Below are 23,401 nucleotides of genomic sequence, written 5' to 3'. Positions count from 1 at the left end.
GTAGCTCTGCAACCACGTAAGCTGGCGCAATAATTTTTTTTGCATATGAAACCAGAGGAGTTGTACTTACATCTTATGCCATCAGCTTGTCCTCGGTCACAGTTTCCTTCCACATAAAGCTTTGCAAAAACTGCACAAAAAGCGCTTGCAGGAACAAAAACATAATATTCCAGAAACACGCTTTGCCGATCCGATCAGCTGTTCATAACACTTCCTACGTTGGAATAGACGTCAGCGCGAACTTTTTCATTGCCGCCATTACCTGCCCGAAACCGGAACTGATGTCATTTTTGCGGAAATGTAGTTTTTTTTTTTTTTTTACCATAAAGCCTCATGAGCCTATACTGGTGTTTTTAAAAGTTATCTTTGACTTTATGACTTTCTGTGTCGTTTCTGGGATGCTTAGGACTCATATTGCACTGCTGGAAATAGTTTATTTTGATGCATATGCTGTTTTTTTGCAAATTTGCAGTATAATATTTATTTTCGTTTTTTCTGCAGTATATAAAAATTGGTGTATTTCAAAAATAAAACTATGAAGACACCCAAAATAAATTTCCTGTGGTAGGAAACTATTTTCTGCAACTTTTTTGTATTTACAGTTTTGAGGGATAAGCCTCTTAAATTTCTCTAACTAGAAATATATGTTAAAAAAACAAAAACGATTTTCAAATTTTTTGTAGTTTATTGCACTTTTTTGCAATTTATGTAAGTACTATGCACTTAATGCATACATATTATTAAAATCTGGTTGTATTGATGTATAGCAACTTGAAATGCTCCCAAAAATGGCACTACAGCATGTAAAAATATAATATAAGCTCTGGCGGACTTGGTTCTATGGTAGGTCTTAAAGGGTTAATGTAACACTCATAGGGGTTTTCTCAATCACTCTTTGTCTGTCCCCTCACCTAGGACCAATTTGCAGTGGGACAAATTTGTCAGCCTCCCTGACAACATAGACCCTGGCATCCCCAAGACAAACAAATCCCTCCCACATGATAAGGTGGCAACTCACGGAAGGGCATCAGAAAACAGACAAAGAAAACAGTTATAATCTGAGAACATAGCACCAACAACTGTATAGTCCAGTAAAATAAATGGTAAATGGCCTGCATTTGTATATTCACTGCACAGTGTGGGTTAGATGTTACGGTATCCCTGTTATGTGATGTCTTCTCTTTGCAGGGAGCTAACGTCTTGCAGTACAATATTTCCCATGCCTTTGAACTACATTGATATAAAAATGTCATTCATGCCTCTGTTCTCTTTAAATAAAAATGAGGACTGAGAGTATAGAGACGAGGTGACACCTTTTCTGGTGCAAAGGGAATAATGTCTGCTAAGGTCTTTCAATATGGAAATGAACTTGTTATGGGATGCTGCTCATGTTGTGTTGAAAAAGGAGCAGGAAACAGAGTTATTAAGACTTGCTGGATGTCACAAATTATCCAAAATACAGGAAAGCATTGTTGTCAGCACCACCTCTCCTTTCCATGTTCTTCTGACTCTCGCCTATAGCAAAATGAGCAGCAGCTCAGCTCTAGCATCCAGGTGATGTTATGCTGCAGTTGGGGAAGGGGGCACAGATAAGACTTGTATCTGATGCTGATGATTCTGCTTGTGATTGCCACCTTACCATGAGCCCATTAGTACTCTGGCATGCCTGTTGTTATTTGGCTGTAGCTGGTTGTTTAAAGCAATAAGCTGCCTTTGCCAGAACAGGTGCTGAAACAATTTCTCCTGGCCTGTAGCCTGAAATGTGCTCAGTTAGATTTGACTGCGCAGAGTAACTGTTTGATCAGCAGATGTCCTTTATTTCTGAACATACCACACACTTACTACTGTTTCTTATTATATCCACATTTGAACAGTGATGGGATGGCGTTACAAGTAACGGTGTTACTAATGGTGTTACTTTTTTCAGTAACAAGTAATCTAACTAATTACTATTCCTATCGTTACAACGCCGTTACCGTTACTAACAAGAAAATGCGGCGCGGTCGCATTACTATTTTTCAACAAACAGACGGTTGAAGCTGTGTTCAGTTTACCGCAGCTTATATCAGCTGCACGGAAGTAGCTGTAAGTAATCTGGGCGCTACAGCTTTAAGCAGCTGCACGCTCCCGCAGACAGCAATCACTTTCTAGCACAACATCTGGAGCTAAGGGAGCAAAACAATCGCATGAGTGCTGCTGTTTGACTGAGGAAGAATAAAGTAGTCGTGGTAAGACAATCACATGACCACTTCAAGATGACAAAGCAACAAGGTGACATATACCCGTTTATAGATTGTGTTGATAGGCCAGTAAAACCAAAGTGATATATGATAAACATATACGCGCCGTTTTTTCCTCAACAGTTTCGCCACGTTGGCTGTCTAAGGACAGCGCAGCGAGACCTCTCTGCTTATGAGCGAAAAAAATAAATAAAAAATACAGCCCTTTTGTGTTGATGGAAAAATGCACCATGTTGACCAATCAAAAAATTATATGGCAACATGACATTTGGTTGTTTAGGAAGAGGGGGAAGATTTAGGAGTGACGGTGAGAGAGAGAGAGAGCAAGAGAGAGACAGCAGAAAAAGAGAGAGCGAGTTTTGAGATGTGTGAGATTTGTGACGTTTAGCGTGTTTGCAGTGTGTAGTTAATGTGTTGTCTTGTGTAGTTAGTGTGTAGTGTTGTGGATAGTGTTGTGTTGTGTGTCAGAACAATGAGGCGACTGCTGTCTCCAAGTAGAAACAGCAGCGACACACCTGCTGCTGTCAGACCTGCAGGTATCAGGCTGTGATGTTTCCTTTATAGTGGACAGAAATATTTGCAGTGGCACAAATAATTTGTGGCATCTTATTGAAGAACAGCTGATGGTTCTGTAAACAGTTTGAAATGGTCATTTTAAAAGGGTAAAAGGTAAATGGCTGCAAATAACTTTGTTGTTTGCAAAACTTGTGCATAAGATTTTAAAATTGACAATTTATATTTGCATTTAAAGTTATGAAATATGATTCAATAAACATGTTTGTGGTTGTTACAGTAAAACTATCACTTTTTCTACTCGGATTTTATGTTCTGATTTTCGATCAATTGTGTTAATACAGTTTGTCAAAATGAAAACATGACTGTAAATTCAGACACGTGAGGCTGTGCTGAAAAGAATGAGACCAAACAAGGCAAAGTAAATAGTTTTTAAAGGTAAAATGTAGAGGAAACATCAAAAGTCATTAAAAATGGCCAATTATACCCTGGACCCCAGAGGGTTCAACATTTTTTTTATAGTAACGCAATAGTTACTTTTCAAGTAATTAGTTACTTTTAATCTTGTAACTCAGTTACTAACTCAGTTACTTTTTTGAAGAAGTAACTATAATTAATTACTTTTTCAAAATAACTTGCCCAACAGTGCATTTGAATGTTTACCCTGACATTGTTAAATAAATTTTAAAGCGCAAAGTTAAGTAAATTGCTATCTGTCCCTAACACGCGCTTGCTCTGGGTGCTTTATTACCACAGGGACCATTGTTACCTTCAATCTCCACTTCTTCTCGAGCTCCTCTCTGTCCTTGGTACTTCTTGATCTTCTCATGTTCTTTTTTCCTGATGTTGCTGTCACTCACTATAGCTACATCTATCAGTATGGCCATCTTCTTCATGTACTCATGGATGTTTGTCTCATCATGGACAGTGGCTCTGACACTGACTAGTCCTTGGCCACCTTCATTCCACTTCATCTACATGTCACGGGTGTATGCTAGAAGAGAAACCCTTCTAAATGGGAAGAGCAGCAGGGGATGATCACCGAAACAGAAAGACGTAAAAACCCAATTAAAATAGTGAATAAAAAATATATATACTGTAACCGACTGGGTTACAAGTTAGTTTGACTATTGTGTTATCAGTGTTTCAGAATTGCCACTCACTTATGACATAGTTGAACCACACTGGCACCAATTTGATTTATTGAGTGTCCTTGAATGTGTAGTAGTCTAGAGGCCGTTTGGCCTGTCAGTCAGATCAGGTACCTATGACAAAGAGTCAGGAGGAGAGCATGTGTGTGGTTGGCTTAGAGTATTTGGGGGGGAGGGCGGGTATTAGAGAGTCTTGTTGTTTGTGTGTGGGGGGGAAAGGAGTGCGTGCTGAGAGTTTGTTTTGATTCAGGAGAGCGCATTTTCCCTATTGTTTTGGTGTTGGCTATGGCCCACAGTAGCCTGTGTTACTGTTCTTCATAAACATCCAGCAACCGGAATACCGTGATGATCCACCAAATCGGCTGTAGATGCTGGCAATTGCCCTGGGACTTTTCGGGATGTTTCCAATGGATACTCCAAGATTAAGCGGGAACCCCCAGTGGATGCTCACGGACACCACTATGCCGCTGGAAACCAGAGGTTTGCAGAGCACAGAGACTGGGTGAGACAATGGGGATGATGAGAGGGACATGTCGATGTATAGAAACACTTTCTGTGCTTCCATGAACACCCCCAGGTATGATGGCAAGGCTGACTGGGAAACTATTCATGCGCAATTTGAACTGTTGGCCAGGGCTGTTTGGTGGTCTGCTTTAGAAGAAGTCCCTACAGCTAGCTATGTGCCTTACTGGCAATGCCCTGTCTAGCTTACTGCTTTTGAGTCCAGAGGGCAGGGACAATTATGATGCTTTGGTCAGGGCTCTGAAGAGGTGGTTCAGTTCTTGCTCTGCTACTCCCGAGCCTACTCCACTCCGAACTGTGCAGCCGCCGCTGTCCGGGGGAGCACATTAGGGATCTGGCTAATGACATTGAGAGGCTGGTCCACCGCACCTATGCCCACATGCCCCCCGCCATCCAGGGCGAATTAGCTCGGGACCACTTCCTCCAGGCCCTGCTTCCAGATGAGCTGCAGATCCAGACACTGTCAGCCTATCGTAAGTCCCTTCAGGAGGCCCTGGAGCTGGCTACAGGGAGAGAGAGTTACTGTGTGCTGGGACTGCTAAACCCCTGACTCAGCTCACTGGGCCACTGCAAACGGGGGCTACAAGTGGGACTGGACCGGACGCCACTGAACCCGCATGGGTGGAGGTATTGACCCAGTCGGTGAGAGCTATCACGCTGCGTGGGGAACAAAGACCAAGAAGGGGGCCGAGGGTCTGCTGGGGATGTGGACGGTCGGGCGACCTAGCCCGAGATTGTTTCCACGCCGGCAGGGATCAGGGAAACGACATGGTGTCCGCCTAACCGGGACAATGCGGGACCATGGGCCTGTGTCCCGACCTCCTTTACATGTAGGGACAACCCAGCTCGGGGACCACGGGGGTGCACAGCACCCCTGCAGAGCTGTGGATGGACAAGTGGAGCGGTTTGTTTTATTGGGCAGGACTTGGGTTGGGAGCTGCTGGTATGCCCCATTAGTCATGAATGGACTGTGCTACTCAGCCCTGGTGGATACCGGGTCTTAAGCGACAGCTTTAAGACCTGATGTGGTGGGAAGGGGGATACCATCCTCCCTACCATGGTGAAGCTGCAAACTGTCAGGGGAGAGCGGGCCCCTATGCTAGGGGAAGCGGTGCTCACCCTGAGTGTGGGGAGGAAATCAGTCTGCTGCTTGGCATGGGTTGCAAACCTGGAAGACTGCATACTGGGGCTGGATGTCCTTAGGGCACTGGACTGCTTATTGACAAAAAGGGGGGGACGCTCTTTTTCCCTGATGGGTGTGTTATTCAGATGTTGAGGCGGCCACCTCAATCTACGCCCACGCCATTACTGGACTCATTGAACCATCCACCAGCCCCTGGGCATCCCTGGTCATTATGGTTCCAAAGGAAGTGAAGGATGACTGGCAGTTATGCATAGATTTCCAGCCTTTGAATAAGGTGACAAAGAAGGACCCATATCCTCTCCCACGTATAGATGAGACGCTTGACAAAGTGGCGGGATCCTCATGGTTCTCCTCCCTAGACCTACGCAGCGCCCTCGCACCAGAGGCCAGACCAAGGACTAAATTACCATAAGTCTCTGCTGGTAATCAATGCAAAGTTCTTCCTTTCGGCCTCTGCAATGCCCGTGCCACGTTTGAGATACTCATGGATAAGGTACTCATTGGAATTCACCACAGAGACTGTGGTGTCACTCTGGCACAGCTGGCTGCCAGCAGAGCTCACGGGCGCGTCACTGCAACTCCCCCTGGCGTCTGCTCCGCGGCTGCTGAGTGAGCCCTCATCTGGGACTCTCTTTCTGGGACAGTGGCGCGGCTGCCCCTCTGTTGGTCTTCCTTGGTCTCTTGTGTTCTGGGGGCCTCTGGATGTCTGGAGTTTTGATCTCCTCCATACCTGCTTCATGCCCTGGAGGACGGGGCTGTGGCCCCCCCACACCCTCTAGCAGATCATTACATGAAGGAACCGTTTAAAAACAAGCGCGTCCATGCTCACAGGTGTACACACGGGTGATCACACCCACAAACTACACCCTTTTTGGCTCCTACCTCAAAGCACACTGTGCGCTGTCGATCTTACGTGATGCACAATAATGTTTAATATTGAGTATTTACTGTTATATTTCCATAGATCATCGCGATGATGTTGTTTATTATATTGCTCTTTTTTTTCTGCTTGTTTTCTCTTTTTTCTTTCTAAACAAGTGATCCAGGTGATTGACAGATGTATTTTTCGTCTGCTTATATTGTTGGCTTTTGTTTTTTTGCCCTTTATCACCATTCCTCTTCCCCGCTGTTTTTCTTTCCCTCTTTCTTTCTCCCCTTCCTTTTCCCCAGTCAAGTCTGTCCCGTATTTAGCAGGTTAAAATAAAATAAACAATAAAAGGTGAATCAAATGGACCATTACGGCAAGCCTGGGTTGGTCGATTTGGTAAAGTAAATCCGTTGGGCATCTTTCTTTGCCTTTAGACAATAATTCTGATGGCAAAAGAGCCAAACGGGACAGGCAAAAAAAAAAGAGAAAAGAAATGCTGCTTCATGTGACATGAGGTCACGTTCCCGGGCCACGGACTGGGGGCAGGTGGCGTTGGCACCATGGAGGATAAGATCCAAGCTGTGAAGACTGGCCCACCCCAAATCAGTGCAGTGCTTGGCATCCTACTACAGAGGTTTTGTAAGGGGTTTCTTCTGCATAGGCACGCCACTGTTCCACCTGCTGTAACAGGGTGTTACCTTCCAGTGGACAGTGGGCTTTCAGGGAGCTTTCACCTCACTGCAGGAAGCCCTAGTGGGGGCCCCAGTGCTCTCTCCGCCTGACCCCACACTGCCCTTTGTCCTTGACACAGATGCCAGCAGTGTCAGATCTGGTGCAGTGCCAGCCTAGATGATACCCGGCGGGGAGAAAGTGGCTGCATACCATAGTCGGCCTTCAACAAAGCTGACCGCCGCTTTTGTGTCACGAGGCGGGAGCTGCTTGCTGAGGTATGTGCCACACGCCACTGTAAGTACTACCTCGGGGGCCTCCACTTTATGGTCAGAACTGAACATGCTGCCTTGCAGTGGCTCATGTCTTGTAAGGAGCCAGAGGGGCAGCTAGCACGCTGGATCGAGGAGCTGCATGCTTATAATTTTGAAGTTGTACACAGACCTGGGGCCCAGCACAGAAATGCAGATGCGCTCTCCCGCAGACCCTGTGCCCAAGACAGATGCCACTACTGTGAGAGACAGGAAGCTCAGGAGGCGCCCAATTGGTGCCCAACTTACATTGTGCTGTGATGGGGGTAGAGGAACAGCCACCCAGTCAGAGGCTGGTTGCTGTGGATGCAGCAGAGTGGAGACATCAACAGGAGGATGATGCTGATATCAAACCAGTGCTTGGGTGGACTGAGGAACAGCGACAACCCCAACAGGAGGAAATAGCCATGTTGTCTCAGGCCACAAAGGGACTCTGGTCCATGTTTAATGCCCTGCGGCAGTACAATGGAGTGCTGCAAAGGGGCTGGAAGGAACCAGCTACGGACAAGATGAGGTGGCAGTTGGTGGTCCCGCGGGCCCTGCAAGAGATGGTGCTTCACGCAGTGCATGGAGCCCCAGGGTCTGGCCACTTTGGTGTCACTAAAGCCCTCTGCCGCCTCCAGCAGCGATGCTATTGGGCCCGTTATAGAGGACTTTTGCTGCTGCTGTAACAGCTGTACAGCACGGAAGGGGCCCACAGCAAAATCCCATGCCCAACTCCAACAGTTTCTGGCAGAGTACCATATGGAGAGGGTGGGGATGGACATCCTGGGTCCTTTCCCTCGCATAGAAAGGGGAAACTGCTATATCCTCAACACTATGGACTATTTCAAAAAGTGGCCAGAGGCTTAAAGTTTTCCTGACCAAGAGGCCGAGACGATTGTGGATGCTCTGGTGGAGGGGATGTTCAGCAGATTTGGGGTGCCTGAAGTAATTCACACAGAGCAGGGCAGGAACTTTGAGTCCTGTGCGTTTGCGGCCATGTGCGAGAAACTAGGCTCCCATAAGATCCATACAACACCCTTCCAACCACAGAGTGAGGGACTCGTTGAGAGATTTAACCGTACACTGGCAGAGCAACTGGCGCTAGTGACAGCTAAACATCAACGTGACTGGGACACTCATGTTCCCCTGGTCCTCATGGCATATCGTTCGGCGGTCCAGGACTCCACCTCGTGCTCCCCTGCCCTCTTGATATTTGCCAGGGAGATCCATACTTCAGCGGAGATGAAGATGGGCTGACCCCCTGACGCTGATGACGATCAACCAGAACGTGACTATGCGCGGAAGCTCCAGGATCGCATGGAGTCTGCTCATGACTTTGTTAACAGAAAACTGACAAGTGCGGGGGTGGGGCAGAAGAGGAACTACGACATCCATTCCAGAGGCTGACATTTTGACGCCGGAGAACTGGTCTGGGTTTACAACCCCCAGAGGAAAAAGGGCAGATTCCCCAAGCTGGACAGTGACTGGGTTGGACCCTGTAAGGTCCTGGAACGCCTGAGGGAAGTGGCGTACAGGGTACAACTACCCCCATGGGAAGGAGGGTCACCCTGCACTGGGACAGACTGACCCCCTATCGGGGCACGGCCACCTTACTGGGACAATACTGTGGGCCACGAACAGACCTGGACTCCACCCCTACAGATTCTTCCATCACCACTGTGACTCCCCCGGCTGTGAGCCCTGTGAGTCCTGGGCCTGTGGTCGCTTTGGATGCAGCTCCTTCCACGCCTGCTTCCAGGCGCCTTTGCCCAAGGAGGCACCATAGACCACCAGGCCACCTGAGAGACTTTATCCACCCTTGGGACTTTGAGGGGACGGGGTTGTGTAACAGACTGGGTTACAAGTTAGTTTGACTGTTGTGTTAGCAGTGTTTTGTGTTCAGAATTGCCACTCACTTATGGCATTGTTGCACCGCAATGGGATTTACTGAGTGTTCTTGAATGTGTAGTAGTCGAGAGGACATTTGAACCTTGTGCTATATTAAAATAATATTAAAATAACATCAGTAGATATACAAACTTTAGTCTAAGTTTGTAAAATGAATGAGTGAAATATGTCCAGTCAGGAGGTAACATGGATTCAGCAGGTTGGGGAACTCTTAAATTGGTTGTAATGTCTCAGTGTGGGGACAAGAATAGTATCTCACAATAATTTCTGTTCAGAGCTCCTCCTCGGTACTACAAGGTCATTAAGATAAGATGGGGCCTGATTATTTAAGACCTTGTATGTGAGGAGCAGGATTTTGAATTCAATTCTGGATTTAACAGGAAGCCAAAACAGGAGAAATCTGCTCTCTCTTTCTAGTCCCTGTCAGGACTCTTGCTGCAGCATTTTGGATTAGTTGAAGGCTTTTCAGCGAGTTTTTTGGACATCCTGATAATAATGAATTACAGTCGTCCAGCCTGGAAGTAATAAATGCATGAACTAGTTTTTCAGCGTCACTCTGAGACAGGATATTTCTAATTTTAGAGATGTTGCACAAATGGAAGAAAGCAGTCTTACATATTTGTTTAATATGTGTGTTGAAGGACGTGTCCTGGTCAAAAATGACTCCAAGGTTCCTCACAGTGTTACTGGAGGCCAAGGTAATGCCATCCAGAGTAAGAATCTGGTTAGATACCATATTTCTAAGATTTTCAGGGCCGAGTACAATAACCTCAGTTTTATCTGAATTAAGAAGCAGAAAGTTAGCGGCCATCCAGGTCTTTATGTCTTTAAGACATTCCTGCAGTCTAACTAATTGGTGTGTGCTATCTGGCTTCATGGACAGATAGAGCTGGGTGTCATCGGCATAACAGTGAAAATGTATGCTATGTCTTCTAATGATACTGCCTAAGGGAAGCATGTATAATGTAAACAGAATTGGTCCTAGCACTGAACCCTGTGGAACTCCATAATTAACCTCAGTGTGTGAAGAGGACTCTCCATTTACATGCACAAACTGGAGTCTATTAGATAGATATGATACAAACCACTGCAGCACAGTACCTGTAATACCTACAGCATGTTCTAATCGCTCTAATAGGATATTATGGTCGACAGTATCGAACGCTGCACTAAGGTCTAGCAGGACAAGCACAGAGATGAGTCCACTGTCTGAGGCCATAAGAAGATCATTTGTAACCTTCACTAAAGCTGTTTCTGTGCTGTGATGAGCTCTGAAACCTGACTGAAACTCTTCAAATAAGCCATTCCTCTGCAGATGATCTGTTAGCTGTTTGACAACTACTCTTTCAAGGATGTTTGATATGAAAGGAAGGTTGGAGATTGGCCTATAATTAGCTAAGACTGCTGGGTCTAGAGATGCTTTTTGAGTAAAGGTTTAACTACAGCCAGCTTGAAGGCCTGTGGTACATAGCCGATTATTAGAGATAGGTTGATCATATTTAAGATCGAAGCATTAATTAATGGCAGGACTTCTTTGAGCAGTTTTGTAGGAATGGGGTCTAAAAGACACGTTGATGGTTTGGAGGAAGTAATTATTGAAGTTAACTCAGAAAGATCAATTGGAGAAAAAGAGTCTAACTTAACATCAATGGTACTAAGAGTAGCTGTAGATAATATTACATCTGTGGGATGATTACTGGTAATTTTTTCTCTAATGATAAAAATGTTATTTGTGAAGAAGTTCATGAAGTCATTACTAGTTAACGTTAAAGGGATGGTTGGCTCAAAAGAGCTCTGACTTTTTGTCAGCCTGGCTACAGAGCTGAAGAGAAACCTGGGGTTGTTCTTATTTTCTTCAATCAGTGATGAATAGTAAGATGTTCTGGCTTTGCGGAGGGCTTTCTTATAAAGCAGCAAACTATTTCTCCAGGCTAAATGATGATCCTCTAAATTTGTGACACGCCATTTCCTCTCCAGATTACGAGTCATCTGCTTTAGGCTACGTGTTTGAGAATTATACCACGGAGTCAGGTACTTCTGATTAGAGACCTTAGTTTTCACAGGAGCTACAGTATCCAGAGTCGTACGTAGTGAGGAGGTGAAATTATTAACAAGATAATCGACCTCTGTTGGGGTAGCGTTCAGATAGCTGCTCTGCTCTGTGTTGGTACAGGGCATTGAAGATGATAACATAAGATCTATATTTTTTGCATGAAGCATTAAAGTGTTGAGTAGAGGACAAGAAGACAAATATCTGAGAGCATGTTGTTTAAAATCAGCATCAACAGTGAAGAGGCAACTTTGGGATGCTGGAATTCTGGAATGGCAAATTTGAAGAGAAAAAGCCATATCAGACTGGACAATAAAAACTGACATTGGACATTGGAAGACAGCTTTTTGGACAGATGAGTCAAACAGAATTTGTAAGACAAAGAACAGATAAAAGGATGCAAGAACAGTGCTTAATACCATCAGTAAAGCATGGTGTACCGGTCTAGGGGAGCTCTGGAGGTGGTAAAATAAGACATTTGGGATAGTGGATGGGACCTTAAGAAAGGAAAGCTATTAAAAGGTTTTGCAGCACCATGGACCGTCCTATGGATAGCAGGTTAAACACACCTCCAAAATGTGTCTACAATATTTAAAGAATAAGCAGTCATTTCTTCACTTATTCCCGACACACTTGCATTTAAATCCGGCACCCCGTCTCTGTCTACCTGGCCTGTACCACTACATGTGCTTTCCTCTGAACGTCTGCCCCCCTTCCAAGACTTGGATCACATCTTTATTTTGATGGTGTGCCCATGAAAATAAAGTCCCACACCTGCCTGCATGGATTCTCAGCAGGGTTGAAGATTCAGCTCCCACAAACCGACAGGCCATTAATAATTGACATATGAAATTGTCTCGCGGCCCAGATGTGTCACTTTGGTCACAGATGCAAGAGAAGCTGGTTTCAAAGTTTGAAAGACCAGAGGTAATCCTAAGGTGTTATTTAACACTTGTAGTGAGATCGTTTTTGTTTTTGTTTTTTTTTCGTTTTGGTCACGGTCCCTGTGAGTTCAGTATAATCATATTACTGGTCTTTGATAAAGTCCTTGCTTATTTTTAAGAATGATGTCATACAAACAAATCTCAGTTACTATTTATTGTTAATATTTTAGAAAAGCTTGGTCGTTTTGCTGTTTGTATTTTGGTTCCTGTAGAACAGGAAGATAGCTGAGGACAAATGTGATAGTTAAGTCTTAATAGCTGCCATCTTGACTGTATTCAGTCAGAGTTGTTATCAGACTGACAGCAGTCTGACTCCGTCTCATGGCAATAGTCACATAACTTTATCTTATTGCATAAAACTGATACTGACAAAGTTCAAATTTGAGGATATGATTTGCAGTTGAAAAAAGGTGAAAATCATAGTACATGTTATTATTGTGCTCAGTATATTACAAAAATTGTAAGAGTGTGTATTGCTGAGTGTCTGCTGATTCCTACCTTGGCTGTCCACGTTCCTGAAATGAGATTTAAAAGCAAATTTGTTTTTAAAACCCCCCCTAAAGATTTCATTTAAGTTGTTTTTGTTTGAAATGTAGGAGTCACATACACACTTTTGTAAGAGTACAAAGGAACAGGAGTTTATGGTAAATGGACTGATTCTTATATAGCGCTTTTCTAGAATAGAATAGAATTAGAATAGAATTCAACTTTATTGTCATTGCACATGCACAGGTACAGGGCAACGAAATGCAGTTTGCATCCATCCAGAAGTGCTTAGTGATATAGATATATTACAATATATATTAGCAATAATATAGATATGTGAGTATATTACAGAAATGGGTCTATTATGGTATGTTATAATGTACACGGTATGAAGTATGTTGTGAATATTCTATAACTATAAGTATGTACAGGCTGTAGTGAGTACAAGCTATGTACAGGATATGAACAGGATATAAATATGAAAAACTATACAGAATATGAAATAAATAACTTTACAGAATCTGAGATATACAGCTATACAGAAATGGGAACTATGCAAGTTGTAAACAGTTGTAGGATTAAAGATTATCGAATGTACAGAATGATTATTTACACAGAGCTATACAGTAGTGCAGTTAAGATAAGTGAGGGTGTAGATAGTTTCTACAGAGGCTATATAAAGTGCTAGTGGTTGTGAGTGGTGGTTCAGTCCATGTTATTATTGTGTTTGAGGGTACAGTTGTCCATTGTGGGTGTGTGTATGTTCAGTCCATGAGTTAACGTGGGTCAGATGTCAGGAGGCAGAGTTCAGGAGTCTGACAGCTGTGGGGAAGAAGCTGTTCCGGTACCTGGTGGTCTTAGTCCGGAGGCTCCTGTAGCGCCTCCCAGAGGGCAGGAGGGTGAAGAGTCCATGTGCTGGGTGACTGGGGTCTTTGATGATTTTCCCAGCCCTTTTCAGACACCGCTTCCTGTAGATGTCTTTTATGGCAGGAAGTGGTGCTCCGGCGATGCGCTGGGCAGTTTTCACAACCCTCTGCAACGCCTTCCGGTCCGAGGCAGAGCAGTTCCCGTACCAGACTGTTATACAGTTGGTCAGGATGCTCTCGATGGTGCAACTCTCTCGGACTAGTCAAAGCGCTCTATACAACATGCCACATTCACCCAGTCACACCCATTCTCACGAGCACTTTCTCTGTATTTAGTACTAACGACATTCACACTCCGATGGATGCATCGGAGAGCAACTTGGGGTTAGTATCTTGCCCAAGGATACTTGACATGCAGACTGGAGGAGCCAGGGACTGAACCACCAACCTTCTGATCAGTCAGGATCGGAGCCATTGCCATAGCTCCTTTTTCCAAGAAGTGGCTATTGTTATTAGCTATTACTATTGACACAACACAGACTTCTGCAAACTTAAGTGAATCACGTCCGCTCCTTCCTGACCTCTTCTGTTGAAACGAATGTACTAGTGTCCACAGGTTATCTTTGACATTAGAGATCAATAGGTATGAAATCACTTTTGTGAAGCCTAAAGGTCTTTTAAGAGTGTTGGAAGCTGTTGGATTTTTGACTTTGATTAGCATACTTTGTAAAAGGTGGGTACAAAAATGTTTGTTTCTGTTGTTGTTATGTTGCTTCATCTTTTCTGTGAGCCCTTTCCTTTTGTTGTTACAATTGTTGTTGTTTATACAGCCCCGAATCACAACACACACACAGAAAACACACGCACAGCTTTAGATCTCTTTCTTCATTTCTTTTCCAAATGCATCATTGAACACTAGAAAAACCTGATAAGAATTCAAACTTTTCTTCTTAAAAAAAAAACATATTTAACAATGTAATGATCATCAGCTATTGAACTGCATATTAATATAACACTAAGTAATCAGCATCTTCAAACTGTGGAAATTATGGTGTACCGAACACTGTATTTTAAGGCAGTAATTTTTGTTTTAATGCTTCAGAAAGGGATAATGCAATTTAAAAGCCTAGGTTAAAATGTTATGCTTAAAAATGACCCAGCTTCGAGGTGAGAGTTTCATCAGAACCCAGCTCAAGCTTCCGGAGGACACCGTGAAGATCATCAGCTTTGATCGAGTGCATTGTCTCAGAGACGACAGTCAAGCAGTAGGAATGGATTCACCGCTGACATCAGCTGAACTCCATGAAGCCCTGATAATTATACCCAGCATTAAGGCTCCAGGTCCAGACGGCTTTCCCGCAGAATTCTGGACAATTCTGGCACCAGTTAACCACAGAGCGTTGCAGGAAATCAAGGAAAATGGCAGACTACCACCAAATATGAATTCTGCCAACACTCCTGCTAAAACCAGGCAAAGACCCTGTATTTACCACCAGCTATCGTCCTTATTAATATTGACCTTAAAATAATCTGTAAAGCTCATAATACATCTTGACCAAAAGTGTCAAAAAAAGGTACAAATACACAGAGCTGTTGAACGGGTCTCCAGCTTCAAGTTCTTGGGGACCCACATCTCTGAGAATCTGTCCTGGCCAACTAACATCTCTAGCCTGGCTAAGAAAGCCCATCGGCGCCTCTTTTTCTTGAGGACACTGAAGAAGAACCACTTGTCTACTGACATACTGGGTAACTTCTAGTGCTGTGCAGTAGAGAGCATCGTGACCAACTGTGTCACAGTCTGGCATGGGAACTGCTCTGTTACTGAGGCTGGAGCTGGAGGCTGCCGACGGAAAGACGGTGTGAAGATTTGCGGTAATCTGTTGACATGGAGAGAAACTCATTTGGCAATAAATCTAATAAATAAATACGGCCTGTTACCACCATGAGTAGCTGACGGATTGGCGTAGGAAAGTTGAGCGCTTTGCTTTAACTACGGCAGATATATTCATAGCACTCTGTAGATCTGTTTACCACACATCAATACATCTGTGTATATGTGTCACATCTCTAATAATAATGTAATAACAATAATATTATAACAATAATAATAATAATAATAATAATAACAATAATAATAATAATAATAATGGATTGCATTTTTATAGTGTTTTTCGAGACCCTCAAAGCGCATGACAATACCACTATTCATTCACTCTCACATTCACACACTGGTGGAGGCAGCTACAGTTGTAGCCACAGCTGCCCTGGAGCAGACTGACAGAGGCGAGGCTGCCATATCGCGCCATCGGCCCCTCTGGCCAACACCAGTAGGCGGCAGGTGAAGTGTCTTGCCCAAGGACACAATGACCAAGACAGACAGAGCTGGGGATCGAACCCGCAACCTTCCGGTTACAAGATGAGCTTCCCAATCCCCCTAAACCACAGTCGCCCCTAACATAATCTGTCATAACTATTCCACCATTATTCTACCCTTATCTGTATATAATCTGCTCTTATTGCACTTACTGTTCTTTGCACTTCTGATTAGATGCAAACTGTATTTCGTTACGCTGCATTCACACATGTGTAATGACAATAAAGATGAATCCTAATCCTACAGCAGTATATAGAATGTGGCTTTGATTCCAAATATACTGTTATACTTCATTGGTTTGTGCAAGCATATCTACGAGATTATGTGGATCTATGAAGCAAGCCAAAAAGGAGGTAAATGGTGGCCAATGTTTGCAGGTGGCACTTCACTTCTTCTTTAGCTTTATCCAGGGATTGTCAGGGCTCTGTGTGTGGGCAGGCGGGGAGGAGGATCCAAGCGCAGGACTCGAACACAGAATTGTAAATCAGAACCTCAGCTTTATTGCTGACATGAAAACCAAACGTGAAGTGACGTGAATACAGAAACCAAAGAAACACTGATAGGTTTGTAGCTTGAACCTATCCGCTGGAACGTTGAGGACAATATAATTACACAGCAAAGCAAGACACGAGTAGGCAAAGTTCTTCATGTTACTCATGCATGAGGGAGGCCTGCCTGGAGCCAAGTGTCGTTCCACCACTTGACCTCCGTCAGACTCTCAGCCAGGCTCCCCATAGCACTCCTTTTATTGTGGTTACATGAATATGCATAGGGTCATTAACATATGACATCTTACATAGGTATACATGTGAACAAAGAATACTGTGTGTGTGTGTATGTGTGTGTATGTGTGAGGTCAAGATGTGACCCTGTGAAGACTCCCCAAAGGCTGGTGCCAGGAGTCTGGGGCTCCATCTGAACAAAAGGCTCTTATACTTAAACAGATATACGTGTGTTTGCTAAACCATATATCAGCAAGAGAAGATACGACCTCTCCTAGGAGGTGTGTGATCTATGCCAGAACAATCTGTAGAGGAGTGAACGCACTCCCCTCTTTATGCTACACAGAGTTGTTACAGACCTCCTAGGATGAGACATTCTTTCAATCGACAAATGATTATACACCTCTAAGCATATATGGTTAAATATTTCTAAGCATAAATGACAATCAACAATACAAAACCTAACAAACACACAGGCATAATCTGAGGGTATGACGCGACACAGAGCATGGGAAAACACAGGGCTTAAATACACAGGGTAGTAATGAGGGAATGGGCAACAGAAAGGAGACACAGCTGGGGGAGATCAGGGCTAACGAGACGGGGGAGCTAAGCTGCACACACACTAACATAAGACAAAGACTTCCACAATAAAACAGGAAACAAGAATTACTAAACCAGATGCAGACATGACACTGAACAGAAACTGTAATACACATGAGAACCCAAAACCTAAAAACTGATCCCTCACCAAGAATAACAGAAACAGATCCATAATGATAATAATAAACAAAGCACCAGAACATCAGAAAACAATCCATAATGCAAAAATAAACCAAAACATAATAAACTCAAAATACTGGGTCCAACGGACCCAGAACCGTGACAGGGATGAAATAGAAAGTGCAGTCTGCCACCTACTGGCAGCCGACTCTTTGCAGCAGTGCCTAGTTTTGAAGGGGAAGATTAAAGCTCTGTCAGTCAGTAATTAATTATGGATTTAGATGAAACTAAGTTAATTAGGACGATCGTGCATCACTTCAAATTGCCAGTTTAAGTTTGCTTTAATGATTGTTATTAAACAGAAACAGGGAGTTTTGCATTTTGCAGCTCTGTTTCCTCCATATTGCACAGAAACTGACACGGGTAATTGAGTGTTAATGAAATTGAAATTACTACACTACTGGATTCTTGTTTCTGGCTTCCTACACTACTATTACTACTTTATTACCCAACCATAATAGAAAGTGCCACCGTTTTCTTTTATTTAATGTTAGTGAGTCTATGCAGTGTTGAGATAAGGAATATGAATGAGTCTGCCTCCTGTACTGATGTTTCAGCTCCCCTCAGTGTCCATAGACGAGCTGTAACCTTGAACAACCTTGTTGCTGGATGCTGTCTCCCCACTGATGAAAGTAAACAAGGCAAAGCTGACAGAATCCAAATGTTTCTCTGTAGTGGTCTGTAAGCATCTCACACTGATAACACTGTTTACATAATTAATCATCTTACAAAATTAATCTCCCGCAGGTGAAATTTAGAAAAATTATCTGTCAACTTAATGCCAGATATCTGGCATCGACAGTAGCCCTTTTTTCCTGGCCTTTAACAACGTTCTGTGTTCCAGTGCTGATTTCTGATTTCTGGGTCATTCATTTTCATTTCTGTTCTTACACATGTGTTGCGATGGCCCTCTTTCTCCTGAATGTCAAAGCTGGCTGGCAAAAAAATACATCAATAAATAAAAATAAAAGAACGAAAACCTGAGTGCATAAAAGCAAGGGAGCTTGGAAGTGGGAATTCCAAAGGGATCTCTGACTGTTTCAATTAAATGGATGAGACAAATATTCACAACATTTAATACGCTCATATGGCACAGAGGCTATTTTCCCTCTAGGTTTATGGATAATTGCTTGCCCAGTGGAGATGTAAAAAGCTTATGAGAGGGAATGTAGTGAAGGGAGATATAAAAGAAGGCATCAAAAGGAATACTTAAAATGGGACCTACAGGAATCAAAAGATTTGCTGGGTAAAAATCAACTGCAGCTGCTGAAGTATCCTTTGGCTTGTAGTGTTTTCCCTTTTGTTGGTATCTGTGTCACGTGGTGGTGACTTTTTATGCATAATATGCATCAGCACTGTGATTTTACACGGTCTTTCAGTTTGTGGTTGAGCTGTCTTTGTTCCTAAACACTTCTATGTTTGCAATAATAATATAATAACCACTTACATTTGATTGTGGAATATCTATGAGGGAAGATATTTGCAGTTGAATTACTGCAGTGGTGGCACCCTAATATAGGACCATCCCGAAATTCAGTGAGCTCTTTAGAGGTTATTCTTTAGTGTTTCTGAAGCTGCTTCATTTTACACAACTGGTGCAATGGGACTGAAAATGCCTATATTCAAAGATTAAGAGTGGTAGCTCAGCACTTTCCCCATGTAGTGTATCTCCTTTGTGGTCTTTCTTTTTAGAGATTGGGTTAAAAATAGTTGGATTATGCTCCATGGTTTGTTACAGGATTATCTGGCCGCCCTTGTATGTCCTTGTATAAAGATAGCGATTTATGATCATATGTTGGTGCAGACTGAAAATGTTTGCAATGTCAGTTGGAGTCCTGACGATAACTAAATGTGAAATGACAACTACAGTGGGGCAAAAAAGTATTTAGTCAGCCACCGATTGTGCAAGTTCCCCCACCTAAAATGATGACAGAGGTCAGTAATTTGCACCAGAGGTACACTTCAACTGTGAGAGACAGAATGTGAAAAAAAATCCATGAATTCACATGGTAGGATTTGTAAATCAGGGTGGAAAATAAGTATTTGGTCACCTCAAACAAGGAAAATCTCTGGCTCTCACAGATCTGTAACGTCTTCTGTAAGAAGCTTTTCTGTCCCCCACTCGTTACCTGTATGAATGGCACCTGTTTGAACTCATCATCTGTATAAAAGACACCTGTCCACAGCCTCAAACAGTCAGACTCCAAACTCCGCCATGGCCAAGACCAAAGAGCTTTCGAAGGACACCAGGAAAAGTATTGTAGACCTGCACCAGACTGGGAAGAGTGAATCTACAATAGGCAAGCAGCTTGGTGTGAAAAAATCAACTGTGGGAGCAATCATCAGAAAATGGAAGACATACAAGACCACTGATAATCTCCCTCGATCTGGGGGAATATGGGAATAGAGAAACGTGTGTTAAACGTTGAAACGTGGTGCGATGAGAGTAGTAATATACCTGCACTTTTTTCACCCCTCACCCCCACCCCACCACCCTGCGCATCCATGTGAGTGCATGTACGCGTGTACTGGCTTTGCTCGCACATGTGAGTTCATAAAAGTTTAATTTGCGTTTTATTTAATGAAACCATTATGTGTTTTAATTAAACTGGTTTTAAGGATTGTATAGGTCTCAGCGCTCTGTTATTTAGACATACAGTAGATGATTTAATTTAACTAGTCTAGCATTTTACTTTTCTTTTGTGCTCTGAAAGACACAGGGCCTAGTAGTTTTTAAACAGAGTACCACAAATAACAGGCATCCTTTTAGAAATAAACTTTTGTTGTGATACTTCTAAAAACCACATATTCTTAACTAGCCACAATAGCACTGTATCGACCCCCAATGTTCCTTTAATGCAACAATCCCTATAATTATCTAGTAGCCACACAAACGCACTGCAACAGTAAGACTTGACGATTAGACAGAGGGGGTTACAGGTAGGGCCCCAACAGTCAGCAAAACAAGTCATAAAACAACAAAAGCTGCTTACTTATCAAGAGCATCCCAGCACACACATTCCCAACTGTACCTCCACAGATTACACCTTTTTTTTCTTTACAACCTGCTCTTTAATCCGTCCATGTCAGAGTTTTAACTGACACACAGTCACCCCCCCGTGTGACTATGACACCTCCTACCCGTTGGTCTAGCATGTATACATATATAAGCTCTGTATCGACATCTAATGTTCCTTTAATGCAGCCACCACTATAATTGGTCACACAAACACACTGCAACAGTAAGACTCAGTGATTAGACACGTGGGTTACAGGTGGGTCCCCAACAGTCAGCAAAACAAGTCATAAAAAGAATACAGGAAGAGCATCCAAGGACACACACACTAACGTTCACATGGATAGGTATACCCCCCAACTGCACCTCTCTAGTTTCCACCTTTTTCTCTACAACCTGCTCTTCATATCTGCATGTCAGAGGCCAACTGAAACCAAGTCCACCTATATAAAAACATCCCATCAGACACAGTATTTTACTCAGCACTTCACAACTTCTGCAAGGTATACGGAAGTTGTGAAGTGCTTTTTTTTTCGGACCCCAGACACAGCGGTGTGAGGTAGTTAGCACACAATTTGGCCATGTAGAAAGCATCGTTTGTTTGGAACACATCAGCAGCAGAGAGGTAGAATTCATTGCTGTTCATAAGAGTTTAATTTAATCAAACCTCATTTTACGGATCTACGTTGCTCCTCATCACTAGCCGATTCATCATTGTTCATCAAGATTTTGAGTTCATGCACATTGTGAAACAAGAATCGAAATATTTGTGTCACAATGATTTCTATAAAAACATGTTGTTTATGGGGATAATGTGACAAATCTTTTGTGACCCTATTAATGATCAATGGTGATTGAAGAGGAAGCTTGAACCCTGGCTCTGGACAGTGACAGCGCAGACATCTACTAATGAGAGAACATGTTTTATCATCATAAAGACTGTGATATGAAGTTCAAGTGTCACTTCAGTAATGTTGACTCGTGTTTTTTTGATAGACGACTTTAAAACACTAAACTCTAATTTCTGTGGTTATTTTAAGTTTACAGAATATAACATGTGGTAAGACGACGAGTTTTACTTCTCACTGTCCGTGTTATGTGTATCTATTTATCATGTATGCTACTTTGCTCTGTGGACTGTAAAATGTTTCACTTTGTTCATGAAATAAACCAGACTTTCACTGTCTGCATCTTTTACTGTTTTTCTGCTTTTGTTCACTCCAAGTTAACAAAACCCACAGACATCCAGAGTTAACTCACCAACAGCGTGGAGCAGTCTCAGTGTATTTAGCTGCTTTTTCCCTGAACACAACCAACTGAGAGAAACGCCTGCAGTCATCCACTTGAATGTTGAAGGAGATTTGTTTCATAGACACTGTATACTAGTGTTTCCTGCACTTAATCCATCACTACTATGTTCTATTTAAATCCAGATTCCTTTTATAGTTTGCAGTGAAATTTGTTAAACTGTTGCTTAACAGCACAGAAGTACAAGTCACTCTTTACTAACACATTGTAGATGAGTTTATTGATGAACTACACAGCTAGCAGTCTCACACACTCTTTAGGTTTTTGAAGTTTTGTGTGTAACGGTTTAGTCTATCAAACCTTACCAGTTTCTCCCCAGCATCACAACAGTATGACTCCCAAAGTACGGCTCAGTAAACAAACAATGACTCTAAAGCCAGAACAGAAAGATACAGTTGGAAGATGAATGATTGCGTTTTTATGATTGTTACATCCCCCAGGAGGATGTCTCTTCTCCCTATTAACCCTTTGTTTTGTCCAGGCTCCACCTCCTCTGTCCTGATTGGATGTTGCGCAGAGTCCGGCTAATTGGTAATCAGCAGAGCACTATTTAAGGCCTGTGGAGCTGTGCTTCTGTGCCCTCTGGCCATTTTGGTTGCCATACTTGTGCAGGCTTGCATGCCTTTGTATTTTGTGTGAGCATTGTTGTTTCATGTTCAGACTGCTTGTAGGGGAGAGCTGCCTTTTGTTTTGACACCCTGTTTTCTCCTGTTTATGTGTTGTTAGGTAGGTTATGGTTATAGGTTGTATATTTTGTTTCTTTGGAGTTAGGTAAGTTTCTTTTATTTCAACATCAGGGATGTTTTGTTTGTTATGTTGGCCTTGGCTCTCCCTGACGTTATACCTCAATCTGATCCCATCACCAGTATTAAATAAACCTTCTGAAATTACCATCTTGGCTCCTCCTTCTCTATCCACCTTTATGTTCGTCCCTTCAACCCCCTAGACTAGCCAGGGGACGTAACAATGATGCATAGTAAAACTAACACACACAGATAACACACACCAATGAGTTAAACTGCAGGAATGTCTTAAAGACATAAAGACCTGGATGGCCGCTAACTTTCTGCTTCTTCATTCAGATAAAACTGAGGTTATTGTACTCGGCCCTGAAAAGCCTAGAAATATGGTATCTAAGCAGATTCTTACTCTGGATGGCATTACCTTGGCCTCCAGTAACGCTGTGAGGAACCTTGGAGTCATTTTTGATCAGGACATGTCCTTCAACGCACATATTAAACAAATATGTAAGACTGCGTTCTTCCATTTGCGCAACATCTCTAAAATTAGAAATATCCTGTCTCAGAGTGACGCTGAAAAACTAGTTCATGCATTTATTACTTCCAGGCTGGACGACTGTAATTCATTATTATCAGGAAGTCCTAAAAACTCCCTGAAAAGCCTTCAGCTAATCCAAAATGCTGCAGCAAGAGTCCTGACAGGGACTAGAAAGAGAGAGCAGATTTCTCCTGTTTTGGCTTCCCTTCATTGGCTTCCTGTTAAATCCAGAATTGAATTCAAAATCCTGCTCCTCACATACA

The sequence above is a fragment of the Rhamphochromis sp. 'chilingali' genome, assembly GCF_963969265.1.
Source record: "Rhamphochromis sp. 'chilingali' genome assembly, chromosome: 3".
Classification (NCBI taxonomy): Eukaryota; Metazoa; Chordata; class Actinopteri; order Cichliformes; family Cichlidae; genus Rhamphochromis; species Rhamphochromis sp. 'chilingali'.
The sequence above is the reverse complement of the archived record's forward strand: the minus strand, read 5'-3'. Positions refer to the sequence as shown.